We start from the raw sequence: 25,082 nt of genomic DNA, 5'->3' as shown, positions 1-25,082 counted from the left end.
AATTCCTTCCAACTTCAAAACTCATGCTTAAACCAAAATTTTGCAACAAACATCTTCCAATCCTAAGTTCAAAACCATACTTAAAACATCCATTTAGAAAAAGCTAATAATCAACACCAAACTTTTTTGTAAAAAGATCCAAGCACTTGAATCACAAGTTTTGACCTTAAATCAAAACATCTCCAAGAATTTCAAAAATCAAATCTTACTTCTAACATATTCATAATATCATCCTAACATCAACCATGCTTTAAATCATCAAACTAAAGTCACCAAAATCACAAAATAAAATTTGGAGTTTTTGGTTTTACACTTAGTCCAAAAACAGAAACTTTTTCCTCAACTAGTTTTGATAAATCTCTTGATCTATGACTTATAAATATATGATCTTCAAACCAAACCATTACATGGTTTAAAAAGATGTCCTAAAACATATACAAGCTTCTAATTCAAGATCACATGGTTAGAAATTAATCAAAACATAAATTTAGCCAAGAATATCCACACTTTGGCTTATCTGAATATCTCTTTGCATAAAATTTCATATCTTTGAAACTAACATCAAATATCTTCAAAATAATAATATAACATGTATATAAGATGTTTAGGATCCTCCAATAAAATTATCAAAGTCATTAGAATAGGTTTAGACCACCAAAGAGTTAAACTTTCTCAAAACAGAAACTGTTTTTCCTCTTCCAGTTTCTAAGTTTCTAAATCTAAGAAAATCTTTCATCAAAACCTTTAATCATGCAAAAATCCTCAACCAATAGTCATATATACATGTTAACAATACTCCATAAAAATTTCGGACCAATATCTATCCATTAGCTTGGTCAAAAACTCCAAACTATAACATACTCTCCAGATTCACGCCCAGAATGACCTTTCTATAGTTTACACAATATTTGACTGACCAAATGATCTTCAAATGAGTCAAATAAGATATCCATGTAAACTAGACTCAAAAAGGAACAACTTATATGAAGGAGACTTTATGATAAAACACTTACAACAGCTTCGAAATGGGCATGCAAAAGATCTCCTAAAATCTGTCCGAGAGAGAGTGTTTGATAATCTTTTATTAGAAGGAGTAATTGAAGATAAGTTCATGGGTGCTGGCTGGACACATTTATGGACGAGATAAGGGAGGTGATAAGGCTGGAGTTGAGAGTTAAGTGTGGTTTTCTCCTACCCAAAATATCTATAAAAGATTATCTCATAATATTCTATCCAATAATATCTACAAAAATCAACTTAAGATATTTTTATCTAATAATATCTATAAAAATCAACTCAAAATATTTTTACCCAATAATATTCACGAAAATTACCTCAAGATATTTTTTTTTATCCAATAATATCTACAGTTTTGAACAGACGTTTTGTCCGAAAATATGAAAAAATGTTATTGCGCCATAAGACTTTAAATAACCCTTCGAGTCTAATGGCACAAACTATAATACATTTTGACACTTCTAACTATCTCTAATAATCAAAAATACACTTCTGATACCATAGTAAATAATAACACTAACTATGTAGTTAGACAAAAACCTATACGATTAATGGATTCGTGAAAACTTATGGGTTTTTCACGAGATTCCTAAAGTTAATAGAAATTTCACAATTGAATTTCTAGCGGGCTGTTACAAGATCTCCATATCAACTATTTGGAACTCCACTAGTATTCGATTAGGTTGATTTAGACTTTACTGTTATTGATACTTTCTACAAACAAATGTCTAAGATATGGTAATATGCCTAAATAGAGACTCAGTCTCACTTTTCGTAGAAAGTGAGGACTCAGGCTCTACGGATACAACCGTCCAAGAGATGAACTCTTTTTTATTTTTATTTTTACTTTATAATAAGAAAAACAAGAACGAAAAATGATGGATTATAATTTGGATCAATTTCGGTGAATTTTGATGGCGTCAAAGGCAATAAACTTGTCTCTTTTTAGTTACAAAAGTCAGATCTGGAAGTGAAAATTTCGATGATCCGATACGTGTGGCTAGAAGAGCTGTTGGAAGCGATGATGTGTGAGAACCACGTGTAGTTGTAAGCAAGGACCACGCATGGTGATTTAATCAAAACCATTACTATTCTCCGAACGATTTGCAGTCTGAGAGTCTTATATTGCTACACGTGTTTCTCGAGAGTTTACGAAAAACTATAGAACTAACTTTTTCAATTTTAAAGGAAGAAAATAAATTAAGAAATGTGAGAGAGAGAGAGAGAGAGAGAGAGAGAGAGAGAGAGAGAGAGAGAGAGAGAGAGAGAGAGAGAGAGAGAGAGAGAGAGAGTGGTGATTTAATCAAAACCGCTACTATCCTCTAAACGATTTGCAGTCTGAGAGTTTTCTTGCAATGTACGTATTTTTCGATAGTTTATGAAAAATTGTAGATCTAACTTTTTCAACCTTAAAAGAAGAAAATAAATTAAGAAATGAGAGAGAGAGTGATGGAATGATATGGAGAGGGAGGAGGCGGCGAAAATTTTAAAATTTAAAATTATTTTTTATAAATCAAATTATTAGTTGTATGAAATGTATATCTTCGACATTAACTAATGAATAAAATTGGCACTTACTTAAAACAAAAGAAATAATTCAAGCTTTGACAAAGTCCACAGGACACATCTCCAAATAAAAAGATTTGACAAATTTGGCATGTGCTTGAAATGAAACAATAATTGCTGCTGTAGGGAGTCGGGACCCAAGAAAATTCAACCTCCTGACTTGGTAATGACCTGCTCGGATATTTGTTAACCATATTCCCCTTTTGCTTTACTGCCTTTGTACGCAGATTAAGGGACATTTTTTCCTTCTTTCTGTGGCTATTTTCGTATTAAGTCCCACTTAGAAGGTTCCTCCCTTTTCTTCTTCCTTTTTCATACATGGATTATCGATAGATTCACCTTTTTTTTTTTTTTTAAAGTAGATTTTGTAATCACAAACTCTCATGCTTTTCATGTTACAGAATCCGAATTCTCACTTTTAAAAATATTACACTCTCGAATTATTACTTCATGCTAAATTTCTTAATCTATGAATGAAAAATATATAACATAACAGAAATTATCAAATGTTCTAAAAGTTTAAGACGATAGAAGATTATAAATTTAATCAATATATTTTTAACTAAAAATTTTATATACAGTTACTTTTACGTACTTTTTTGATATAAATGGTTACGTCATTTTTTAATATAAAATAATTATTTTTATAAATTATATTAATAGAGTACGTAATAAGTATATAAAAGTGATTGTATGTAACAAATATTAGTCTTGTATAGAGATTTTATGCTAATTACTTGTCTACCATAGCAACTTGAGACACCCATTTATGAAATTCTTGACTTTGGTCAAAAATCAAAAGCACGTTTATAGTCTCCTCATGTGTGCTATTGAAATTTCATATTATTATTCAAAAGTGGTAGAGATTCTGTCGTTTTAAGTCACATTTATTGGATGTTAAGTTATTTTATATACTTATTATTGAACAGTCACTTAAAAATATGTCTTATCAACAATTATAAATAAAAATAACAAAATTTAAAATAAAAAATAATATTTATCTTTATATTTCTTGCCATAAGATTACGTGAAAGTGTCACATTTCTTGCCACTCTACTCCTTCTCCCTTTCTTGTAATTGTAAATTTTCTCCGGTGACTTCATCCTATTCCTCCTTATCTCTCTTATTCTTTCATTCACCCACTCTATATCTTTCTACCAACTCTGAGAAACATATGCAGCACAAGCAGACTCCAAGACTACAAATCGTTTAGAAAAAAATGATAGTTTTGTAGATATCGCCGCTCATTGTCCTCATGCGCCGCTCTCATCTGCACATGATCTTCACGCGCCACCCCTTCTGGTAACTCTTCTCGCCACGTGCACCAGATTACCAGACTTGCGACTATCTAATCTTTTAGATCTAACCTTTATGGCTGAAAAAAGACAAGAGTGTTGCTTATGCATTGTCACAGATTCCAAAGCCTACTAGAGTTGGTCCAAATTATAATCAGTCATTTTTCGCATCTATCTGACTGCTTTCTTTTTTTATTTTCTTATTGTTAATTAAAATAAAAAGAGAGTTCATCTTTCGGAGTTTTGTTTATAGATGTTGAGTAATCTTCTTTTATAAAGTGTGAGCTTGAGTCTTTGTTTAGACAGAGAGTGTTGTCTCTTGGATATTTGTTTGTAGAAAATATCAATATTAGTGAAGATCAGACTAGTTACAAAAGGAAATAGTGTATTGGTAGACTTTTAAATGTATTATTTTAGTTTATGATGTCATGATTGTATGGAGACATCTTAAAATATATCTGATCATGAATGTAAGTTTTTTCATGCATGAATGATGGCAATTTTCTTTTTAAAAAAAAAAAGGTGTCTGTTGTAAAATAACATTGTTGTAAAATAAATTGTATGACCACCTTGAACTAGCCATCAAATGCATAGTGCATAGTGCTAGCATAGTGAGTTGGCCGACATATGCATAGTGCATAGTGCTAGCATAGTACTAGTGTGACGCCCCTAAATTCCGTTTGGGATCGGACGGACATTTGAAGCGTCGAGACATGCAACACAAGGTTACCTGCCCCCGTTCATGACATATAAGATGCAATAATCCTAACATGCATCTAACATTATGGAATATTCGCAGCGGATAATTTTTTTTTTCTTTAGCAATACTATGCACCAAACTGAAAATATCCAAATACTTAAAATATACTTCATACATAAAGATCCATTGAATAACTAAGACCACAGCACTATTCCAAAATAGTTATGATCCAAAAGTACTGGAGATGCAACTCCATCGTACAAGTAGTAATTTAACTACTATATTAACATTAACGACGCACCGTTGTTCAGCCGACTGTGTCTAGTTGGTCAGCTCCTGATCCTCCTTCAGGTCCTGTAACAAGATCTACCATTCGGGAGGAATGGTAGTTGGGACTACTACAGTGAGATTTGATTACAAATCTCAGCAAGTTAACAAAAAACTTCCACACAGACTAATGATGCATGGATGACAGTAAAAGCATAAATGCATAATCAAATTCATAAGTAATTAAAGAATAACTTAGCGTACAATATAGCATAATTGACATAACTTAAATTGAAACATGAACTGAACTTGACTTGACATGAATTTGATCTGAAACTTGACTTAGCATGAACTTGCTCTGAAACTTGAATTAACATGAAAAATACATACTCCACAGTTGTTGTGGCCCCATGTATTCTACGTGTAAATACATACTCCACAGTTGTTATGGCCCCATGTATTCTACACAAACTTGACTTAACATGAAAAATACATACTCCACAGTTGTTGTGGCCCCATGTATTTTACGCATCACAATTGTAGTTAAATACATACTCCACAGTTGTTGTGGCCCTATGTATTCTACACATCATAATGTACTCAAGATGAAATGTGACTGGAATACGAAAGGACTGAAGTCCTGACGTAACATAACGTGACTTGAACATAACTTAGAATACATGACCAACTTGAGATAGAAACATTTCGTAACATGGCATAACATATAATAGACAACATATTTAACATGACATACTTGCAACAGTGAATATTACATGACTTGACTTACATGTAATAGATGACATACTTAGCATGACGTACTTGTAATGTACAGTAATACATAACAGAATATATTATGTAACAGATAAAAATTGATGACAGAATAAATTCTGTATAATAGACAATTACATGATAACTTGGCATGGCATGACACATATGATAACATACATACATACACTGTAGTTCTTTTACTTAGCACACATACACCGTAGACTGCTAGTAAGTTAAAAGCTAACTTACCTCGATCTCCGCGTTTCTTATAAAACTTCAAGTGCGATCATGAGGAACTGTAATTAGTAATTCTAAAAGTTAGAACTAAATCACTAATAATTTAAAATATGGAAAATACTAACTTAAAGAGTAAAATTTTCATTTTACTCTCTACATGTGGAAAAATGACCGTTTTACCCATAACTTAAGGATTTTGCATACTAACTCTAAAAGTTTCTAAAATTTATATTCCTCATGTAAATTTTATCCTAAACTTAAATATCAACTCAGAAAAATTTAAAACAAAACACAACTATGAAGAACACACTATGGTTGAAACATCCATAGGTCATTTCCCTTTATTTTTGTTGCAATTCCTTCCAACTTCAAAACTCATGCTTAAACCAAAATTTTGCAACAAACATCTTCCAATCCTAAGTTCAAAACCATACTTAAAACATCCATTTAGAAAAAGCTAATAATCAACACCAAACTTTTTTTGTAAAAAGATCCAAGCACTTGAATCACAAGTTTTGACCTTAAATCAAAACATCTCCAAGAATTTTAAAAATCAAATCTTACTTCTAACATATTCATAATATCATCCTAACATCAACCATGCTTTAAATCATCAAACTAAAGTCACCAAAATCACAAAATAAAATTTGGAGTTTTTGGTTTTACACTTAGTCCAAAAACAGAAACTTTTTCCTCAACTAGTTTTGATAAATCTCTTGATCTATGACTTATAAATATATGATCTTCAAACCAAACCATTACATGGTTTAAAAAGATGTCCTAAAACATATACAAGCTTCTAATTCAAGATCACATGGTTAGAAATTAATCAAAACATAAATTTAGCCAAGAATATCCACACTTTGGCTTATCTGAATATCTCTTTGCATAAAATTTCATATCTTTGAAACTAACATCAAATATCTTCAAAATAATAATATAACATGTATATAAGATGTTTAGGATCCTCCAATAAAATTATCAAAGTCATTAGAATAGGTTTAGACCACCAAAGAGTTAAACTTTCTCAAAACAGAAACTGTTTTTCCTCTTCCAGTTTCTAAGTTTCTAAATCTAAGAAAATCTTTCATCAAAACCTTTAATCATGCAAAAATCCTCAACCAATAGTCATATATACATGTTAACAATACTCCATAAAAATTTCGGACCAATATCTATCCATTAGCTTGGTCAAAAACTCCAAACTATAACATACTCTCCAGATTCACGCCCAGAATGACCTTTCTATGGTTAAAAATACTTTTGACCAACCAAATGACCATGGATTGATACGAAAAATACATCTACGGAAACTAGACTCAAAGAGGAACAACTTATATGAAGGAGACTTTATGATAAAACACTTACAAAAGCTTCGAAATGGGTGTGCAAAAGAACTCCTAAAAGCTGTCCGAGAGAGAGTGTTTGGTATTCTTTCAATGGAAAGCATAAATGAAGATAATTTGGTGGGGAGGGATGGCTGGAGATACTTGTGGATAAGATATGGAAGAGATGAGGCTGGAGTGAGAGTTAAGTGTAGGACTCTCTTACCCGAAGTGAGAGTTAAGTGTAGGACTCTCTTACCGGAGTGAGAGTGGAGTGTAGGACTCTCTTACCTAATAATATCTACAAAAATCAACTCAAGATATTTTTACCCAATAATATCCACGAAATTAGTTCAAAATATTTTCTAAATGTGGAGTAGACTTGGAAGAGTAAGGTGGTTAAAATCTTTCCATGTGTATTTTAAATCTATGTTCTTAAGATATTTTTCAAATGTGTATTTTGCTTAGGTGTCATGATCTCACACCTTGATTTCCTTCACAATTCCATCTAATGGTTTCTCTTTGTACTAAGTATCTAATACTATTCATTATGTGTGGTTAAGATCTTGCCAAGTATCCAAATAAAATTTCGCTAACCTAATTTGGACATTTCACACTGTGATTTTGAAAACACTGCGTTTAGTACGTTCACCGAGATTACTATTCACTCCAAAAATAAACGTAATAAACTTAGTACTGAAAAATCCTAAATATTCAATTAAGCCTAGTGGTGTAGACTATAATGTATTCTGACACTTCTAACTATCTCAAATAATTAAAAACGCATTTCTGGCACCATAGTGAGTGATAACACTAACTATGTTGACAGGCTAAAACCTATGCGATTAGTCGATTCGTGTAAACTTACGGAATTTTCACGAGCTTCTTAAGGTCAAAAGAAATTCCACAATTGAATTTCTAGCGGGTTGTTACAACTAGCATAGTGAGTTGGCTGACATATGCATAGTGCATAGTGCTAGCATAGTACTAGCATAGTGAGTTGGCCGGCATATGCATAGTGCATAGTGCTAGCATAGTCCCCTTTGTACGCCTATATATATCGTTGAATTCTTTAAGAAATTCATAAGTTTCATAACTTCTCTGAACTCTATCTCTCTCTCTCTCCTTTCGATAGTTTTATAACACGTTATCAGCACGAAAGTTCTTACGATTTTGAAGCTAGTAGTCCTCTACTTCAAGTAAGTCTTTCAATATATTTTTTGTAGTTTTCAAAATGAATATGAAATATTAAACATACTTATATTCCTGATTTATGTACGTAGAAAATGTCAAATCTTACAAAATTGGAATTCGTTGCTCTTGACATTTCTGAGAAAAATTATTTATCTTGGATCCTTGATGCTGAGATCCATCTGGATGCAATGAACCTGAGAAATACAATTAAAGAAGGAAATCAAGGGTCCCTTCAGGACCGTGCTAAGGCAATGATTTTCCTTCGGCACCATCTTCATGAAGAATTAAAAACTGAGTATCTAACGGTGAAAGATCAACTTATTTTGTGGAATGATTTAAGGGAGAGATATGAACACTAGAAAACTGTAATCCTCCCAAAAGCTCGTCATGATTGGATGCACCTGAGGTTGCAAAACTTTAAGAGTGTTAGTGAGTATAACTCCACACTCTTTAAAATTAGCTCGCTATTGAAATTATGTGGTGAAAAAGTCACTGATGATGACTTGTTAGAGAAGACATATACTACTTTTCATGCCTCGAATGTGCTCCTGCAGCAGCAGTATCGAGAGCGAAAGTTCAAGAAATATTCTGAACTTATATCTTGTCTTCTATTAGCTGAGCAAAATAATGAGCTTTTATTAAGGAATCACCAGTCACGTCCTACTGGTTCTATATCATTCCCTGAAATGAATGGTACTAGATTTACATCATTCCCAGAAGCGAATGGTGCATCTTTTCAAAGAAAAAGGGGGCGTGGACATGGTAAGAAAAACTATAGAAGTGAAAGTCCTAGAAGTGACCACACTAAAAGAGAAAATAATAGATATATACCGTACCACCAGAAGTGGTTCAACTCAGAAAAGGGCAAAGGTCCTCAAAATAAATTTGTGAAGAAATATGAAGATGGATACCATAGATGTGGTATGATTGGACATTGGTCTCATACCTGTCGTACAGCTAAGCACTTGGTTGACTTATACCAATCTTTTATAAAAGAAAAAATAAAGAAATTTGAAACAAATTTTGCTGAACCATCATATGCTTTAGATTCTATAGATGGAGAAGATATTACAAGTCTTAATGTTTCTGATTTCTTTGAGGATTCTAGTGGTAGAATTAATCATGGAAGTGTTCCTTTTTAATTAATCTATTTCCTTCATATTATTGTAAAATATTTTTATTCTGCAATATTTTGTAGTAATGAAAGTTTTATATATTTTGTAGAATCATGAGTCTTATTGATGAACCTTCTATCTCCGAGATGAATAATAAAGACGTATGTCTGGCTGACAGTGCTACAACTCACACAATTCTTAAGGATAAAAAATATTTTCAAAATCTAACATTGAGTAAAGCCTATGTTCATACCATTTCCGGCTCATCGAATCTAATTGAATGCTCCGGAAGAGCTTATATTGTGTTGCCTAATAGCACCAAATTTTGTATTGATGATGCTCTATTTTCTTCACAATCCAGAAGAAATTTATTGAGTTTTAAAGATATACGTCGTAATGGTTGTCATATTGAAACTATTAACGAAGACAAGAAAGAGTATCTTCTCATTACTAAAATAATTTCGAGCCAGAAGCTCGTATTAGAAAAACTGTCTGCCCTCTCATCTGAATTGTATTATACAGAAATGAGAACAATTGAATCACATATTGTAATGCACCAGAAGTGCATTGATCCCAAAATATTTATGACTTGGCATGATCGTCTTGGACATCCGGGATCAATAATGATGAGACGAATAATTGATAATTCGTATGGGCATCCCCTAAAGAATCAGAAGATTATCTTACCCAATGAATATCCATGCTCTGCATGTTCTCGAGGTAAATTGATTATCAAACTATCTATCTCAAAGGTTGTTTTTAAATCTCCATCTTTTTTACAAAGGATTCATGGAGATATATGTGGGCCTATTCAACCATCAAGTAGACCGTTCAGATATTTTATGGTTTTAATTGATGCATCAAGTCGATGGTCACATGTTTGTCTACTTTCCACTAGAAATGCTGCATTTGCTAAACTTCTTGCACAAATAATTAAGCTACGAGCACAATTCCCTGACTATCCAATTAAAACTATTCGATTGAATAATGCAGGAGAATTTACATCTCAAGCTTTTGATAATTATTGCATGTCAATAGAAATAGATGTTGAACATCCAGTTGCCCACGCACACACTCAAAATGGTTTAGCTGAATCATTGATTAAAATGTTTCAGCTAATCGCTAGACCTTTACTCATGAAATCAAATCTTCCTATTTATGCTTGGGGACATGCTATAATTCATGCAGCATCATTAATTCGAGTTAGACCATCAGCATATCACAAATATTCACCATTACAGCTTGCATTTGGTTAGCAACCAAATATTTCTCATCTTCGTATTTTTGGATGTACTGTATATGTTCCAATTGCACCTCCACAACGTACAAAGATGTGCCCTCAACGTAGACTTGGGATATATGTTGGGTTTGATTCTCCATCTATTATCAGATACCTTGAGCCTCTTACAGGGGATATGTTTAAGGCACGTTTTGAGGATTGTCATTTTGACGAATCCATTTTTCCAACATTGGGTAATGAGAAGTCGGTGCCTGAAGCACGACAGGAAATTACTTGGAAAAATAAAGCTTTTTTCCAATTTGATCCTCGTACAAAAGAATGTAATCTAGAGGTTCAAAAGATTATTCATTTGCAAAGTGTTGCAAACCAATTACCGGATGTATTTACTGACACTAAAGGTGTGGTAAAATCATATATTCCTGCTGTTAATGTTCCAGCAAGGATTGCAGTCCCTGAAGGACAAGTTGCCAAAATAGCAATAGGCGAGTCTAAGATACGCCTGAAGCGTGGACGGCCTATTGGTGCTAAGGACAAAATTCCTCGGAAGAGGAAAATACAAAATGAATTTGGTACTCCTGAAGAGTCCATACCAACACAGGCCATAAGAGTAATTGATGCTCCTGAAGAGAGTAAATCTCCTGAAAAAGAACTTCCTGAAGAGGTATTTCATGAAATGTCTTCCCTTGAAGAGGGACAAGTACCTGAAAATAACGAGATCTCGATACATTTCATGAGTACTGGAGAAATTTTGAATAGAAATAAAACTGTTGTCGACAACATATTTTCATATAAAATGGCTCTTGACATTACCAGAAGTAATGAAGAAATTGAGGCAAGAACTGTCGAAAAATGTCGACGTAGAGATGACTGGCCAAAATGGAAATCAGCTATTGAAGCTGAATTAAACTCGCTTGCAAAGCGAGAGGTCTTTGGACCAATTATACAAACACCAAAGGGTGTAATGCCCGTTGGATATAAATGGGTATTTATACGTAAGCGTAATGAAAGCAATGAAATTGTGCGATATAAAGCACGACTTGTTGCACAAGGTTTCCTGCAGAAACCGGGGATTGATTATGAGGAAACATACTCTCCTGTTATGGATGCAATCACATTCAGATATTTGATCAGTTTGGCAGTTATAAAAAGATTGAATATGCAATTGATGGATGTGGTCACTGCATATTTATATGGATCATTAGATCATGACATATATATGAAAATCCCTGAAGGATATAAAATGTCTGAAACTTCTAATCTGAGTACATCTAGAAGTATGTATTCTATTAAGCTTCAAAGATTTTTATATGGATTAAAGCAATCCGGACGCATGTGGTATAAATGTCTTAGCGAATATCTATTGAAAGAAGGATTTGAGAATAATCCAATATGTCCATGTGTTTTTATTAAGAAATCAGACTCCGGATTTGTTATTATTGCGGTTTATGTTGATGATCTAAATCTTGTTGGAACTCCTGAAGAGATCAGAAGAACCGCTACATATTTAAAGAATGAATTTGAAATGAAGGATCTTGGCAAAACGAAATTTTGTCTCGGCCTGCAGCTCGAGCATTTGCCAAATGGAATTCTCATTCATCAGTCAAATTATACAGAGAAAGTCTTGAAACACTTTTACATGGACAAAGCTCATCCCCTAAGTACTCCAATGGTTGTTCGATCACTTGATGTGCAGAAGGATCCATTTCGTCCTTGTGAAGACAATGAAGAAATTCTTGGTTCTGAAATACCTTATCTCAGTGCAATTGGAGCCCTGATATATCTTGCAAATTGCACTCAGCCCGATATTGTATTTTCAGTTAATTTATTTGCAAGATATAGTTCCGCACCAACTCGAAGACATTGGAATGGCATTAAACATATCATTCGATACCTTCGAGGTACGATTGATATGAGATTATTTTATCAACATGGTTCAAGTCTACAATTAGTTGGATATGCAGATGCAGGTTATCTTTCAGATCCACATAGAGGTAGATCTCAAACTGGATATGTATTTACTTATGAAAATTCTGCTATATCATGGAGATCTGTCAAACAAACACTATCTGCTACCTCTTCAAATCACTTAGAGATCATTGCAATACATGAAGCAAGTCGAGAATGTATTTGGCTAAGATCAATGATCCAACATATTCAAGAAAAGTGTGGCCTTCCAGTGATTAATGATAGTCCAACAACTTTATACGAAGATAATGCTGCTTGTATTACTCAAATTAGAGGAGGATATATCAAAGGTGATAGAATCAAACATATTTCACCTAAATTCTTTTATACTCATGAACTTCAAGAGAAAGGTGAAATTAAAATCAAGCAGATACGATTAAGTGATAATCTGGCAGATTTATTGACAAAAGCATTACCAACTGCAACATTTAAGAAGATTGTGCAGAATATTGGAATGCGGAGACTTGAAGACCTTTTATCATGCACTTTTCAGGAGGAGTAATGTCTTGAAGACTTATACTGATTGTATTCTTTTTCCTTCGCTAAGGTTTTTTTCCCACTGGGTTTTCCTTTGCAAGGTTTTAATGAGGCAATCTTAAAACATTTTACGGTACACATGAATATTGTACTCTTTTTCCTTCGCCATTGGTTTTTTCCCACAGAGTTTTTACTTGGCAAGGTTTTAACGAGGCATATTCATTATATGTGGTCATCCAAAGGGGGAGTGTTGTAAAAAAACATTGTTGTAAAATAAATTGTATGACCACCTTAAACTAGCCATCAAATGCATAGTGCATAGTGCTAGCATAGTGAGTTGGCCGACATATACATAGTGTATAGTGCTAGCACAGTACTAGCATAGTGAGTTGGCCGACATATGTATAGTGCATAGTACTAGCATAGTGAGTTGACCGACATATGCATAGTGCATAGTACTAACATAGTGCTAGCATAGTAAGCTAGCATAGTCCCCTTTATACGCTTATATATATCGTTAAATTTTTTAAAAAATTCATAAATTTAATAATTTTTTTGAATTCTATCTCTCTCTCCTTTCGATAGTTTTATAACAATGTCACATTCCTTTCATAAAGCCTAACATTTTCACGTCTCAACATTTCAATAAAGCCCCACTTTCATAGTTGTTATGGTCGGCTGAAATTTATTGGATCGATAGAGACACGAGAGCAGCAAAGCCAATGGTCCCCGAAGTTGTGCCACGTGTAGTTGCAACCTTAATAACTGAAATTATTGACACTTTAAAAGTCTTTCTCGCATTCACACTGAGTTTGAGCGGAAATATCTGGTTTGAATTTTTCAACCAAAGAATCCAAAGGAAGTTAGGATCTCATTGTTTGGTTGAAGATAATATTCTATAAATAGTCTATAGAATAATAATCAATTAAGTTATATATCATGCCATCGCCCATATTTAAAAAAAAAAAAACGATTGAGATTTATCATAAATTTTTTTCTTTTTTCTTTTTATTTAAAGTTTATATTTATTCATTCTTTTAAAAGAAATACGTGATGCTTACCCACTTTAAAATTATAAATATCAAATTTATTTTTTTTGTTTTATATTTGGATGCATTTAGAGAGGTTGGTCCACAAAAAATTATTTCAATCACTTCTGATTTTTCTTTATAACTCTTGAAATATTAAATAACGCTTATTTTTGTCTGTTCTTGATTCACTTTCATCCCCCCATTTTTATAATTTTTTAGGTTTAATGTTTTGGATTTTTAACTCTTAAGTTTTTGAGTTATGATTTTAAATTTTTTATTTATTTTTGGTTTCTTTTATTTTAAGTTTTATTTTTAATTTTTTAAAAATTTTTAATTTTCCCAACTTGGTTAACAGTTTACTGACGAGTTTTTAACGGAGAGACCAATTTGATTCATCTTAAAACCACAAGGAATAAGTTCAATTAAAGAGCACATTAGGTTTTTTTTTTTTTTTAATGAAAACTTTTCATTCATAATCAATCAATACAATACTTATTTGTTGAAATAATGGAAAAAATCTGTGGAGGACATTCCGCCATCCACACATGCTCATAATCTAAAGATAAGGCCAGTTTTGCAAATGCATGAGCAGCTCTGTTACCACGCCTACTATAATACGAAAGTGACCAAAAAGAATGTGCTAACAGCCTAAGCTTAATATCATCTGTGATCTATCCCAACCAGGAGTGATTTGTGGCACTACCAACTATATTAACAACTGTCGTGGCATCCCCTCAAACTCAACCTTACTCAGCCCCAATTCATCACCCAATATAACTGCCGTCAATAAAGCAAAACCTTCAACAGCAGTTGCAGATATGACAGACTCTTTTGGTGAGTAAGAACAACCACAATATTCCCTTTGCAGTCTCTAATAACAATTCATATTCCCATCTGTGAACTTTGTTTATCAAAAGCAGCATCTACGTTAACCTTTAAATAATCATCTGGTGGCTGTTTCCAAATCTGCACTTGGGCTGTATCGGGTTGTCTGTTCTCCATCTGTTATGTATCTCGATTCCCATGTTGCACCTGTTTAAACAAGTCTACTTTAGCAGCTCCACAGTAAGGTGGGGTCCTTAAATTTATTATGAAAGATAAACTCATTTCTTCTTCTTCAAATACCATGCATCACAGTAGCCACATAATCCAACTGATCAGCCTCCAGTCTAGCCTGCAAGTCTATCCATAAAGAGATAAAATCTGGGAATCTTCTATTTCATTTCTTAACAAAACTATTCGAGGCCCATACATCACCTGCAGCTGGACACTCCCAAAGTATGTGTATTGCCATTTCCACCTCTTGCAAAGAGATTGGACACAGAGAACTATCTGTTATGTTCCTATGGTGTAGCTTGCCTTTGGTTGGCAGTATATCATTCAGAGCTTTCCACACCATATGTTTTACCTTTTCAGGTGTTGCTAGGCATGTTTATACGGTCTGGAACCCGGATAATGAGATTTCGGTTACAGATTTCGGCTTGAATTTGATCCGGACCTAAATCTGGATTATAATACCCTGACCTATATGGTCCGGTTGCAGGTAAGGAAACCGGGTTCCGGATTTACAATCCGGTACCCGGGTTTATATACGTTGAAAACAAATACAACCTTATAAGGAAATCGGGTTCGTCTTCTCAATGCTAGGAACCTATTTGACGAGGTAGCTCTCTTCAAATAGGTTCCTCACGCCGATAGAGTCCTGACAGAGACCCATAGCACTCTCTGTGCTCAGGCCTCTCTTTCACGCGAAATCGCCTCATCCTTGTGACCCAAGGTTTGTTCTCTGCGATTTGGGTCCCTTTTATTCCGATTTGAGTTTATTTTATTACAATAAGAAAATGCTATTTGCTGATATTTCTTTTCACCCTCTCTATCTTGCGTCATCAGATACCTTGGAATGACGATGATGAAATGCTACAGCTTGTGTAGCTTTTGTTCAGGTAAGGTTTGTGCTGCGACATTTTGTGCTAGATCTGGATTTTCTTTTCTTTTTTTGTTATTTTGTCAAACATGGGTATAAAGTATATGCTGTTAGTTTGATAGATCTTAGGAAATGTGAAGAAAAATCCAGAGTCATTGATGTTGATTACAGTGATGAAGAATTTACAGAAACTAGGTTATGTGCTTAAGGTGAGTTTTGAGGTCAACATATATATATATATATATATATATATATATATTGAGGTTCATTGATTAGCATATCCAAGAATGGTAACTCTAATAATGCCTTAAATAGCTATTACCAACTAGAACATGATCTGAGTTTACATTCTCTTTTAGAAAATCGACGATTTTTTCTCTCTCTCGCCTCGCTAAAGGAAAAAACCAAAAAAATCCTAAAGAAGGAGGTGGGAGCCTTGGTCGCTCCCCCCTCCCTCCCTCCCTCCTTTTATTGTTTTTATGGGCGTTTAGGTTTCTTAAATAAGGCTTGGGGCGGCTATCTTATGGTGGCTTAAGGGCGTTTTCTTTGGACGTGTCTCTCGCGCAGTAGCCTTTAGCAACCACCTCTTCTTCAGAAATCAGGTTTTGGGTTTATGCAAACTTGTGGTTGGCCTTCGTAGTGGATTAAGAAGTGTTGGATTGAGCGTCAGTTTCTCTGGTTTTCCATAAGAGATGAGAGGGATGAAGAAACTCGGATATCGGCAAGGAAAACAGCAAGGCTGTTTCAGCGTGTTGGTCTTCTGGTTTTCATTCTCGGAGCCAAACGTTAGAGGAGATGGATAGAGGTGCTCTGTTTGCTGCAAGGAAAACAGAGAAGATGCTTTGTTAAGGACAAAAGGAGCCGCCTGCGCAGTGAAGCAAGATGAACACACGCCGGGCTGGTATGGATGGGCTTCCTGCGCAGCGGTGGTTCATGATACCTGCGGAGGCCGATGCTCGTTTGGTGGTGGACTCACTGAGGAAGACGCAAGAAGGGAGAGGGGTGGCGGCGACTACATAATATGAAGAAGCCCTAAGGGCTCCCAAGAGTTAACAGGATGTCTTTTTGTTTAGACTGGGCCATGTGTTTAGACTGGGCCCACGTGCTATAACCCTATTGCCAGTGTTTTGTGATTGTTTTTTCTAAATATTTTGTGTTCTATTTTGGTTTAATAATAAAAAAGAAATAGGCTATTGGACTAAATGTCCATAGCATTTGAGTCTCACTCCTCCTTAAGAGGTATGTGGGTGATTGTACTCATTCTCTTTGAGAGGATGGAGTGTGATTGTACTCCTCTTCCTTGAGAGGATGGAGTCTGTTTGTACATCTCTTCTTTAGAAGAGAGGTCGGTTAGTTCTGTTTTAACAGAATGCTTTTTCTATTAACTGTTGTCAAGAGAGAGTTTATAGAAGTTAAGACAATGTCCATCACAAAGAAATTTGTGATCGGAGGAGCCCCTAACAGGTGTGTAGTTTGGCTGGTAATCTGGATTTTTTCTTATATTGATTAGTCACAGTTGTAACTTCGGTTTCATTGAATGAAATGAAGTCTATTTCTATATATATATAAAATAAAAAAAAAAAAGTAGAACCTGATCTCAATTAAGCCTCCACCCAATCTATTAATTTTTAAAAACAATATAGATTATGAACAATTACTCATTACATTAATACCAGAATTGCCCTGAAATCATTGGGTTTTTGTTTTGATAGAGCTTTTGTTTTGTTTTTGTTTTTTTATAGGTCTCCTTGTATTAAATAGAACTTGTAAATTGGAATTTATATGGCACAACCATGCTTGCTTATGAGATCCTTGTGTCTGAATGGTTCTTTGTGAATGTCACTCTGAAAACGTGTATAATTCAACACTAGTTACCCATCCTCCCCATTCACACTGAAACAGAACAACAGAACAAAGCCCAAATATTTTAGTCCAGAAGATTTGCACACAAAACGTTCTGCAGCATAATTTGGCTCAGTTATCATTGTTTATCATGAGTGCTTTTAGTCGTCTATTACTTGTTATGGCATTGTAAGGTCATTTTTAATGTATTTAATTCTATCAGGTAACCTTCTTTTTTTTTTTTCCTGTGGATTTTTTGGTTTGCAAGCCTGATTGTCTTTTAACCTTTTTTTTTTTTAACCAATTTTTGAAATCAGGTGAGGAGCTTGTCTCGTAAGACCACCATGGGGATTCCAGTGCGCATATACTGAGTTCTTGGCCAAAGGAGTTCTATAATACTTTTAAGCAAATTTTTTTCCCTTCCAATTGTCATATTTTCTTACTGTTTAGAGGCCGTTTTACCTTTTGTTCGTTAAATGCGTAGATGTTACACTTCCTTCGTTGGAGAATTGAAGCCTATTTATCTTTTTCACTTGTGCTATGATGCATTGTCGAATATCAAAAAGTCCAAACGTTTTGTACTTTCATTGCTGCTATTGTTTTGCTTAGCTTCTCTCTACCATTGCCCCCAACATACATAATGTTTTTATGAGAATATTTGTTCTCTCTGTAATAGCGTGAAAATTTTGATGGGTTTGTTTGTTTTGTCAAATTTATCTGCACCTTGCTAACAATATGAAGTCTATTTTTGTAGGAATTACCTCACATTGCTTTGGCTTCCAAGGTAATATTGATGGAACGATATCTAAACAATTATATGATTTTTTTGTTGAATCCAGATACAATTATGCCATTTTGTAGGATGTGTTGCTTTCAAATTTATGTCATTTTCATTCTATTTTATTTTTTGTAGGATCACTTTCAGGCCAATCACTTTGAAGTTGCTATTTGGTATGGAAATTAAATTACTGATTTTGTGATTCATATATTGTAATTTGGTATTTCGTAATGTAATGTATAAATAACAAATAATATAATATATAGTGGATTGTATTGTAATGCATGCATACTTGTGTAGATGAATATTGAAATATTTTTTGGTTTTACATGCATTTTTATTGCGAGACATATTAAGTGAAACTTTGATATAGGAGTTGATGATATTTTTCAACCTCTAAAGTGCGCAATCAAATTTATTCTTTTATTTTTTATTAAAAAAAATCAGAGCTATATGTAAAAATATTGGATGCATTTAGGCTTTTATATGGGCTTAAAAAAAAAACCAGGTTCAATCCGGAACCCGGAATCCGGGTTTTGAAAAATCCAGATTCATCCAGGTTCCGGCCCGTTTCTGACCCGGATGAATCCAGTTTGGGTTCCGGCCTGGATTTGAAATACGGGTTTCGGTTTAGGTCTACCCGGATTCTCGGGTTGGAACCCGGATGAATAGGCCTAGGTGTTGCTAGACCCCACACTTTCTTCCAAATAGCATCATTCTTTCCCCCTCTTGATGAGTCTCCCTTCTCAGCTATTTTATTCAAGTTAGTATAGTAGGTACTTTTTACTAAAAAAATGCCCTTTTCAGTTATGCCCCAAATGAGTTTATCATTAGCTCCACTAGAACTTATTGGAATGCAGCATATTTTGAGTGCTTCCTCCTGACTAAAAGTATCATGAACTACATCTGTACACTAGTACAGATGAGTTTTTTTATCTTTAATTATTTTTTAAACATCCTTAACCATTAAAAAATAAAACAAAATATAATTCAATAATAGTCACTTCCTTAACTATTAAGAAAAAATTAAAAAATAATAAAAAAATTATGAGTAGGCATATTTAGTAAGCATATTTGGTAGGTATAATATCATTTTCCATATTCTTACGTGACAGTTAGACACAAAAAAAAAAAAAAAACAAATTATTATTTTTTAAAAATAATTTATTGAAAAAACTCTTTTTCACAAACCATTTGTCTTTCATCTTAAAAGAGGGACCATTTCGGTTCACTATATATGCCTTTGGAATGAAATATCTTAGGAACAATATTTATTGAAAAATATTTTAGTCACAAAAAGGTTACACAAAAGTAAATTACAAATTAATGTATTTTGATATGATACGTCAGATTGTAAAATTATTTTTATCATAAAATAGATCTAACAGATTCAATAAACATATGTTAGCTTATGAATATATTTTTTGTAATCTCTATATATGTATTGTCACCAAATGAGCATGCATTCTTACTCCTATAAGAATGGGAATAGATATTTTGAGGGAATAGGAATACGCGTTCTACGAATTAAAGTGTATTTAAATTAAGTCATTTAGAACGGATTTTGAAAAAATGGGAAAAAATGTTTTTATCAATTCATATCGAAAATATAACCTCTCCTAATCCGTATATAAAGTCATTATTGTGTCAATTTTGAATTTTCTTAACACAATTTCACAGAATGAGTCTCCTCTAACAATATTGATGGATACATTTTAATGAAAAAACGTATTACTTACGACTCTTTTATAATTATGTACACATTTTTAATAGAAAATACTAGGTTATCCGTTGGTCAACTTGTAGAACTGTTCATCTGGGTTTGATAAAATCCGGCCTGGACCTAGAACCTGGATTACAAAATCCGGACCAATGCAGTCCAGGTACGGGTTTTAAAACCATTGTAATCCAATACCCGCATGTTTTAAAAGAAAACCACATATTTTCATCTGAATCATCTTATACCAACTCTCTCTCTCTCTCTCTCTCTGAATTTAACACTTCAAAGCCTAGCCTCCTTCATCGTGCCCACTGACCCCGTGATGACGTGACCCATCATCGTGACCCCATCGCCATCGTCGAATCACCGTCATCTCCTTCATCGCCAATTGTCTTCATCTCCTTCATCACTGAGTCATTGTCGTTCCTCCTGTTGCCTCTGATCGCCTGCTGCCGTCGGTCCAGTTTATCCACACGTTCGTCGAGCATCAACCCCTCGTCTCGGTTAGCCACCCCTCCCCCTCCTCTTATTCCCATAAAAAAGAATTGCAATCGGATGGGTAGGGCAATGTTGGGGGTTTAATAGTTGTGGGTCTTTTACTCCATGTCTCTTGTTTGGTCTCCTAGTGGGTCATTGTTAGTTTGTCACTGTTTTTGCAATTTGTTGGTGCTATTTTTATTTGCATCTAGTTTTGCAATGTTTCTCCCTTAGTTTTCAATCTCTATGTTGAAGCTTTGGATTTTCTCTGTTGCGATTAATTTCTGCATTGTTTACTCTCTTCTATTGCCGCATGCTTCTCTGATGGGGCTGAGCGAGGTTGCCTTCCAGTTTGGGCATTGGGTTTCAACAAAAGCAGAGTATTTAACTCTAACTCGAGCTCGTATTAGTTCATTTATTTATCTTATACGAGTTCGAGTTGAGTTCAATCATGATACATGTTATGTGATTCGAGTTCAATCAGACATTTGTAAATTTTGTCAAGCTCGATTTGAGTTTGAGCACGTATATATGCTTATCGAGCTTGAGACCCTCTGTTCGAATTCGGCTCGACTCGGTTCGTTTGCAGCTCTACTTGTACGTAGTAAAATTTTTTTGACATTTAAACAAAATTATAGGAAAATTACTTAAACACCCTTGTCTTCGTGCACATATAGCCCCCAATTATGACTATACGTAGTATGACTTTTTTTAATTAGGTGCAAAGCAGATGCGAGTAGTGAACAAGGAGGGCAATGGATTTGGTCGTTGGCCATTCCGAAGGAGTGATATGTAGCTTATGAATGGAATATTAGAGTTTGGAGTCAATTACGTGAGAGTGAGAGTGACGCTTCCATAAATTCTTCTCGTGTAATATCTTCCTCCTTTCCTACCACGATGAATAGTCAACAAAAATTAATTAAAAAAAATATTTTTATGAATTATTAACTTGTAACTAGTTTTTTACACCTTGATAATAAATTAGCAGTATTTCTGTAATATGGAATTTCATTTAAATGAAATAGCATTTTATGTTGTTTAATTGTGCAATAGGTTGTAAAGGAGTTGTAAGTGTATCTTAAATATAATATTTTATAGAAAAATAATACTACATAAAATTATTGAGTGTGCAAGTCTCGCTCACTCTATTAAAAAAATAAGATTTACTATTAAAAAATATTTTTTTTCATATATATTTTGGATTTGTCTATTTTTTCTAAAGAGAGCGTGCGAGGCTTAATCACACTAAAATTGTATAAATCTTTTGCTAGGTTTGGATAGAAGAATTATTTTAACTCAATTCTAAACTTTTTATCTAAAACCATCCAATCTTATCTCACTATCCAAAGTTCACCTATCTTTGTGAAAACGGTGATCTAAACAATATCTACAGTTGTTCTCTCCAACCAATATTAAACTCGCTTTATTTCTTTTTATTAACTATAAATTCGATTCTTGATCTTTTACTACTTTTCAAAATATTTTATGATTTTTATTTATTTTAATGTATTATTTTTCTGATATCTCGAAAACTTGTAATTAAAATTCTTAAGTAGAGTTTTTAGACACGTAATAGAGTTTTGTATTAAAATTTTTTCTGTATTTGTAACTTGATAATAAAGTTTTGTGTTGACACGTAAGTAGACTACTTAAGGATTTTGACTTAGGAGATTGGTGAAGTACATATGTCCAAGGTTTTGTGAATCCATCTCTAAAAAAGTATACAAACACAACAATCGGTATAAATGTTAGACACGTAATAAAAAAGTTTGGGGTGATTTTGTAGGCGGCTCAAGAACCAAGTGGTAACATGTTGGAAATTTGGCACCCTCCAATAACTGCAAAACCAGTTGCCACAACTTATTGGTCGTTTGGAATATCATGCCATGGAGGAGCATGCCAAATTTCTTGTGTCACCATGAGACTTTGTCATCTTCACAGCCAAGAAAGGTAATCCAACAAAGGTTAGGCTCGGCACCCTCTAATGGCTGCAACAACTAGTTGCCACTACTTGTTGGCTGTTCGGGTTAACTTGCTATTGAGGAAATAACCATAAATTTTCTGTGTCAGCTCAATTGCTTTGTCATCATTACATCCGAGGGGGTTTAATTTACACATTACTTTTCTATCACAACATAACACAAAACAATGACACGGCACAAAGCAATGAAACAGAATTGACAAATTCACATATTCACACAAAGCAACAACCAAACAGCATGCAAATCACAATAATGCTAAATAATAGCATTTCCATCCAATGCCCTACATCGAATATATAACTAAATGGGGCTCAGAATAGTTAGTTTATTGACAACATGCTTAAGCGAGAATCCTAACATTGAATGACTGCAAAACCTCACTTGAACCCCGATTGCATTTTGTGAAAAGTACCACAAGCTGCAATATGGCTAACTATGTGAGAATTACCCCGCCATATCGATGGGGTCCCTTAACATTTGTGAATTAACCCCCACTATAACATCATCATCATAGCCTAATAGTAGACATGCAGCCCCCCTCCCCCTAGAGATACCAAACACTACAAAGGATGCAACAACACAGAACAAATTAGAATGTAAAGAGCAATGAAAGTACACATAGCAATCAAACTGCACATAAGCAATGACACAACACTTAACATTGAAACACACAAAGTAGTGAAACTACACAATGCAATGGGTCTACATACACCAACCAAAGGTATTGAAACAGATCAAAGTATCCCATCACATAGTATTGAAACAACACATAAACAATGACACAACACATTACAATGGGTCTGCATAGACCAACCTAAAGCATTGACGCAACACATAACATTGAAACATACACGAAGCATGCAAACAGAACATAGCAAGGGGTCTGCATAGACCAACCCATGGATGTATAGACCAGTCTTGGCATCAATCAAAACATCACATAGCAATCAAACCAAACAGAACACAAAGAATCTCAATGGACATAGCAGTAATGCCCATTTCCAACAAGAAAAATGCACAAATTGAAATCACAAGTGAAACCCGAGAGAAATCTAGGTTGGTTGTTTTTCAAAACCCTAGATCTCTAAATCCAGCCATGGAGGAGCCGTATAGGGGGTCAAATGGGATAGAGAACCTCGGTGCAAACAGCCATGGATGATCCTAGATGGGGAGAGTTCTTCATGGAAAAAGTTGAACAGTCATTATACATAATGGGCATATGGGAACCCAGAAAACGGAGGAAATCGAATGTGAGGAAAGGGATTGGACTAATAGTAATGAGAGATGGAGATGAGGTCGTCGATGGTGGCTGATGTACGAGGAAGGGGCAAAAACGAAAAAGACAACCAACAATCGAAGGAGGGGGAAGCGGGAGGGAACCCAGAAACCAAAAAACTAGAATGGTTTGGGGATGAACAGTGGATCCCTATATGGGGATTCACTATAGCATTTGCATCCATTCACCACAAAATGGGGAATGGGATGAGAGGGTTTGGAGTGAAATCCCCAAATTTTTTCCTAAAACTTAGAGATTTTGGGAAAAATTTGGGGATTTTGCACTTTTAGCATCGGATGGAAATGCTCTTACTTGTTGGGTTTTAGAAATTCTGTTCAAATTCTTTTAAATTTTTAATGGTTAATTTTTCACATGACATGAAATATGAATGCAACATTTGAATTAATTAGAGACTGACGGCTTGTGATGCAAAATTGTCATAACATTTGGTGCATCCACCACATTAAATCTAGCTTAGTTTGAAACCTAATTATCTAATCGGGTTTTGGAGGTGGTTATTAACTTATTTTATCCGAGTCGTTAACCAAATTACCCATTAACTTATATTTAGAGGTGGGTACGAAACTTGAGGCGGGTATACCCGCAACTCGGTTTAATTTTTAAAAAAATTAAGTTATGCTCGAACTGGATGATCATATTTAAAAATTAAAAGAGAAAGTTGGTTTTTTATTTTTTTATTTTATTTTTACAAATCTTGGTCTCTTGGGTTCCAGGTTTCAAAAACTCGGATTCTTCCGACCTGGATTATGATCCAGATTAACTTGGGTGGATATCTGGACCTCATTACACATCTGAGTCCATATATAACTAGATACTCGAAATCATATTCGAGTGAACAGTCTTATCACTGGGAGGATGGCCCCTT

At 34.2% G+C, this 25,082-nt stretch overlaps 1 long non-coding RNA gene across 1 annotated transcript; it reads left to right on the top strand.

Annotated features, from left to right (window-relative positions):
• Positions 1-14,780: 14,780 nt before the first annotated feature.
• Positions 14,781-19,030, top strand: LOC122315104. Its single transcript, XR_006243946.1, has 4 exons — positions 14,781-15,974; positions 16,088-16,140; positions 18,281-18,747; positions 18,877-19,030. It is a non-coding gene; the product is annotated as an uncharacterized LOC122315104 (long non-coding RNA).
• The last annotated feature ends 6,052 nt before the right edge of the window (positions 19,031-25,082 follow it).

This window comes from Carya illinoinensis, chromosome 7, assembly GCF_018687715.1.
Source record: "Carya illinoinensis cultivar Pawnee chromosome 7, C.illinoinensisPawnee_v1, whole genome shotgun sequence".
In the NCBI taxonomy this organism is placed as follows: domain Eukaryota; kingdom Viridiplantae; phylum Streptophyta; class Magnoliopsida; order Fagales; family Juglandaceae; genus Carya; species Carya illinoinensis.
Note: the sequence above shows the minus strand (reverse complement) of the source record. Positions and strands in the feature narration are given on the sequence as shown.